This window comes from Oryctolagus cuniculus, chromosome 11, assembly GCF_964237555.1.
Source record: "Oryctolagus cuniculus chromosome 11, mOryCun1.1, whole genome shotgun sequence".
Taxonomy (NCBI): domain Eukaryota; kingdom Metazoa; phylum Chordata; class Mammalia; order Lagomorpha; family Leporidae; genus Oryctolagus; species Oryctolagus cuniculus.
The window spans coordinates 120,266,698-120,272,823 of record NC_091442.1 but is presented as its reverse complement, the minus strand read 5'-3'; positions in this window follow the sequence as shown (position 1 = coordinate 120,272,823).

Here is a 6,126-nt window from a genome sequence, read left to right as displayed (position 1 = left end):
CGGTGCTGAGAGGAGGGCTCCCCCAGGACAACAAAGCCTCAGCTTCAAGGCTTTGGCTGGCGTCACCGCCACAGGGGCCCTGGCACCTCCTTAGACCTCCCATTGAGGGCACTGGAACTTGGCTGCTGGCTGGCAGAGGATGGCCAACAGGGGCCGGGGCCATCTCTGCTCTGTGACATTTCAGCAGCTGCTGGGACTTGTCTTCCTTGGCCCTGTTTCGTGACCCTGTGCTGGGTCACAAGGGCACCTCCACCTCCCTACCCGTGACCTACCCAGCCTCCTCCCTGCCTGGTCTTCTTCTTCAAGGTCTTCCCCAAGGTCAGGGCTCCAGGGCAGGCTCCGGCCCCGTGTGGGGGTGGGGTGACGGGGGCGGCTCCTGCTTCCCTGCTGTGGGGAGCAAACCGGACTAGACTGAGTTACTGGAATTAAGACTTATTCTATGCATCTGCTCTCCCACAATATGGCGCTGGGAGAGAAGAAAACAGCTTTTACACAGCTGCCTCCAGTTCAACCAATAAACTGTAGGACTTGCTCCTGATTGGAGAGCAGCGTACTCGGCGTGTGGGCAGCCGAGTTAGGATTGGAGGAGGAGGACTATAAAGGAGGAGAGAGACGGCATGCATCAGGAACATCTATGGGGAACATCTAAGGGAACCCGTGCAGCCCCCGAGAAAGCCGGCCGGCGGTGTGCCGCTCCCCTGCGGAAGTGGGGAATGTGGCCAGGGGGAACTGCCCTTCCACGGAGGTGGAAGGGATAGTAGCCAACCCGGGAAGAACCAGCAGCAAACCCGGGGAGGGCCGAGCAGACGAAAGAACAGCGCAGGGTCCTGTGTCGTTCCTCCACGAAGAGGGGGAGCGACACCCTGCACTTGGGCCTCCCTCCCGTATGCTAAGGCGACTGGGGCTTCAGGCAAAGGTCGTGGGCTGTCCACAACCAGACGCTCTATGCTTGTCCCCGCACCTTCTGCGGAGGAAGCGAGGAAAGGAGGGGGAGGGAGAGGGAGGTGTGCAGGTGGAGGCGTGGTGGGGCTGCTCCCCGGCGCCCTGACCGCCCCCTCCACGCCCCTCCCTCTGGCACCCACGGCTGCACCTGCCCAGACTCTGGATCTGCGTCTGACAGACGAAGCAGCAGTGACCGTGGTGCAGAGGCTGGGGTTAAAGAACTGAGATGCTCAGGGCTGGGGTCTGGGGGCCGTGCCCCTGAGAAGCCCTGCCACACCCACTTTCCACGCCAGCGCTTCTGAGTGCAGCCCGGCTCTTGGAGGGCTGAGTGCTCCCTGGCTGGGGGCCGCATCGATTTTCCAGCACCGTGGCCGAGCCTGGGGCTCAGGGAACCAGCTGGGCCTCGGGCCCCTTGGGCCTTGAGCTCTGTGGACGGTGAGCACAGGGTGCTGAGGGGAGAGGTGTGGACGCTGGCTTTCCACAGTGTTTCAGGAACTTGAGAGAAGGCGTGGCTGAAGTCCCAGGGGAAGACCCTGACCCGTTCCAGCCTAGAAGACCCTTCCCCTCACCCTGGCATGGGCAGGAGCTGCCCTGGACTTGACCCAGGCAGCGGCAAGGGCCACGAGTGCTGGGGCGATGTGCGCCCAGGGCCTGCCCCGTGCACGCTGGCTGGCGGGACTCACCCACGCCGGGATCTGGCATCCTCCCAGGGGAGTGGGAGTTGGGCCCCCCACTCCCCATAACCACCTTCTCCAGGTGAATTATCTGCCTGCAATTAATTACACAATTATCCGGGTTGGGTTGGGAAGAGCAGCGATCGGATTGTCAGGACGGGCCCGGGATAACAGCGTTTCCACTCAGCAGGGTGGAAAACACCCCCAGGTGGTGGCCAACGCTGCAGCCGCAGCGAGCGCCTGGGGTGAGCCCTGCTCGGGCACGCGTGCGTCCTCTCCCAAACCCAGGCTGCGCCTCGGGAGGCGTCTGCCTGCACCGACGCCGATGCTGACGGCTGCGGGGGCTGCTTCTCAGGGAGCCAGAGCCAGCGTGGTGGGGGCAAGGGGGGGAAGTGGACAGGCTCTTGGATGGAGTGCACAAGGGCAGGGGACCCGGCTTCGGGCGCGTGGGAGAGCTGAGGTTGGCTCCTGCTCAGTGGGTCTTGGGCCTTCCAAACAGACTCTTCCCTGGAGTTAGCCGCTGGCAGAGGGGGGAAGATGAGCAGGGGTGGCTTTAGGCCAGACCACAGACGGAACTTCCAAGAACAAGGCCCGTGAAGTGCTGGGCCATCTGGACTCTCCAGCCATCAAGAAGGCTCCTGGGAAGCCCCAGCTCTGCTGCTCAGGCTGCCGGCACCGGGGGACCCCCAGCACGGCCAAGGCAGCGGGAAGCTTTGATGTCCTGGGAATGCCGGGGACCTTTGTGTTCTCGGTTGTCTGCTTGCAGTGGTTTTATATTTCCCATCTAGGACACTTTCCTAAGGACCCAGCCGGGGCCAGGACATGGGCTGCAAACCCAGAGATGACGAGGACACGACCCGCCTGCAGAGCTGCCTATGCTGCGGGGGACAGGCACGTGGATGGACAGTGAGGAATATCTGCAGCTTTAATCATAACATTGGTATTCTCAGGGCCGGCAGCGTGGTGTGGCAGGTAAAGCCGCTGCCTGCAACGCCAGCATCCCATATGGGTGCCAGTTCGAGTCCCGGCTGCTCCACTTCTGATCCAGCTCCCTGCTAATGGCCTGGGAAAAGCAACAGAAGATGGCCCAAGTGCTGGAGCTGCTGCACTCTCATGGGAGACCCGGAAGAAGCTCCTGGCTTCAGCCTGGCTCGGTCCTGGCCATTGAGGCCATCTGGGGAGGGAGCCAACAGGTGGGAGATGGCTCTTTCTCCCTCTCGGTCTCTCCCTCTCTGAAGCTCTGACTTTCAAAATAAATAAGTAAATCTTAAAAAAAAAAAGTTAGGGCCGGCACCGTGGCTCACTTGGCTAATCCTCCACCTGCGGCGCCGGCACCCTGGGTTCTGGTCCTGGTTGGGGCACCAGATTCTGTCCCAGTTGCTCCTTTTGCAGTCCAGCTCTCTGCTGTGGCCCGGGAAGGCAGTGGAGGATGGCTCAAGTGCTTGGGCCCTGCACCCTCATGGGAGACCAGGATAAGTACCTGGCTCCTGGCTTCGGATCGGTGCAGCACGCCGGCGGTAGCAGTCATTTGAGGGGTGAACCAATGGAGGGAAGACCTTTCTCTCTCTCTCTCACTGTCTAACTCTGTCTGTCAAAAAAAAAAAAAAAAAAAAAAAAAAAAAAAAAAAAAGAAAAGAAAAAGAAAAAATTAGTACTACTAGTAATCTTAACCATAATGTTGGTAATATTAGTTAATAGTCCCTCTAACACGTTAGTGTTATTAGTAATGTTAATCATAGTGGTAGTAATATTAGTGATGTTAACCACAATGCTAGGTAGTAATACTAGTTAACAATGTTAATCATATTAGTAATACTAGTGATGCTAGTCATGGTGTTAGTAATATTGGTTAGTCAAGTTAGTCATAAGATTAGTTAACCACTCATCATGTGGCCTAACCAACATCATTGTCTACACGCAAACCTTCCTCCTCACCCCCTACAAAACTTTGAATTCGCCTGTTCTGGATCCCTGAGACTGACTGGCTGATGTCCTCCAGGGTCAGCGGGGCAGCGAGTGAGCCAGCGAGTGAACCCCTTGGGGCTGAGTAGCATCCGCTGCAGGTGTCGACAACCCCTCTGTGTTCACCTGGTTATCCCAGGCACCTGGGCCATCCCCAAGGGTGCCGTGACCATGTGTGTGCCGGTCTCTCTCTGCCTGTCACAAAGCCAGGCCACGAGGCCGGCGTGGGAGCCTCGAAGGCGTCCAGGCCAGGAGGGGCTCCAACCCATCTGAGTTTTAGGGACGCTGAGCTGGTGGCCTTGGGGAAGCTGGCCAGCCAGGGATGGTGGTGAGGGAACGGCCACACCAGTGCAGGCAGTGGAATGGGACGAAGGAAGGAGGCGGAGCCCCTCTAGCCTGTGGCTCTGACATCGGCCCTGCTGGGACCTGGTGGCCGTGTCTGCAACCCCTGCCCGGCAGTCCTGGCACGATCTGGGGTCCACACCAGAAACAAGCCTGCTGTAAAGCCGGCTGGTGTCCTGGATGGTGCGAGTCCAGGAGAGCCTCAATTTTGAAGACACGTTTGGGCTGGGGCTCGAAGGATAAAGCCGGAACCCTCCTCTCGGAAGCCAGGAGCACACGGCTCAGTGTGTGCCCAGACGTCAGCCGACATCCAGAGCGAGGTCCCCTCGCATTCTCTTCCGGGGTGAAGAGCAGCGCCCCGGGGAGCCCTCCTCTGCCGTGAACGTGGGAGCGTGCCCGGGGATGGGGCGCCGTGGCTGGCGCCCACTCATCCTCCACGGGAGCAGACGATGGCTTGCGCGGGGGACAGGCTCTGCAAACTGACCTGAGAATGGAGCTGCGCCAGCCTGGGGTGAGACTGCGCTGTGGGCCCAGGGAGCTGCCCGCACGCGAGGCCCTGTGCCGCCCCTGACGCCAAGTCTCGCCAAGCCCCTCGGGATCATCCCTCTGCCGCCGCTCTGCGGCCTCTGAGTGCAGTCTGCTCTCCCCCACGCCTCTGTCCCAGGCACCACCGACGGGGGCGGAGCTGTGCTGTTTGACCCTCGCAGGGCTCCTGAGAAGTCCCTGCAGGCACTTCCCCTTGTTGGAGAGAAATCGAGGCTCCGGGCGCTGAGCCCCGCACCCACGGCCGCACAGCCGGGAGGGGCTGCGTCCGAGCTGAGCGGCAGAGTTGCTACATTTATTATCTCCCTGCTTTGTCATCTCTTCAAAACGCAGCTTGATCTCGTTAACGCCCTCGTCAGAATCGGGGTGGTGGGGACCCTGGTAGTCACTGCAGAAATTCTTTCGGCTTTGTAGTGTCTTTGCAGAGCTCCGTAAGAAAGTACTAGGAGCCGGCGCCGTGGCTCACTAGGCTAATCCTCCGCCTAGCGGCGCCGGCACACCGGGTTCTAGTCCCAGTTGGGGCGCCGGATTCTGTCCCGGTTGCCCCTCTTCCAGGCCAGCCCTCTGCTGTGGCCAGGGAGTGCAGTGGAGGATGGCCCAAGTGCTTGGGCCCTGCACCCCATGGGAGACCAGGAGAAGCACCTGGCTCCTGGCTCCTGCCATCGGATCAGCACGGTGTGCCGGCCGCATCGCGCTGGCTGCGGCGGCCATTGGAGGGTGAACCAACGGCAAAGGAAGACCTTTCTCTCTGTCTCTCTCTCTCACTGTCCACTCTGCCTGTCAAAAAAAAAAAAAAAAAAAAAAAGTACTAGGAAAAGGACGGCTTGATTTCCCGAGAACAAGCAGCTGGCCTCCCTGGGCTCCCTCGGCCCTGCCACCCCGCGCGCCACACCCACACCTGCTGGCGTGTGAGCGACGGTTACACCCCCAAGCTCCTCTGTGCACCGCGCAAGTGCACCGTGCGAGTACACCGTGTGAGTACACTGCAAGTACACTGTGTGAGCTCACCGTGCGAGTACACCGTGTGAGTACCCTGCGAGTACACCATGTGAGTACACCGTGTGAGCTCAGGTGAGTACACCATGTGACTACACTGTGCAAGTTCACCACATGAGTACACTGCAAGTACACTGGGTGAGCTCACCGTGTGAGTTCACCGTGTGAGTACACTGTGCGAGCCCTTCCAGAGCTCCTCTGACACCGTGTGAGTACACCGTGAGTACACCATGAGTACACCGTGCAAGCACACCATGCGAGTACACCGGGCGAGTTCACCGTGTGACTACACTGTGCGGATACACTGTGTGACTACACCGTGCGAGTACACCACATGAGTACACCACGTGAGTACACCGTGTGAACCCTTCCGGAACCTTCCCCCGGCTCCTCTGTAGCAGAGCAGCAGGAATGATTCAGCCTGGCGTCCGTTTGCCGTCTGGCGCTGCTCGTACACTGCTCTCCCTGTAGGGCCTCCCCTCAATGACTCCATCTTAAGGACGAATCGAGAGGCGAGCCCTGTCGTGGGGCCAGCGGCCCGGCCAGCTCCCCTTAGCTGGTCCCCTCTCGCAGCCGCCGGGCCCTGACAGCAATCACTTTGCAAAAATCACAGGACACTACTCGGTCCGGCAGACGGGCAGCCCAGAGCGTGAAGCTTAGACCCGTG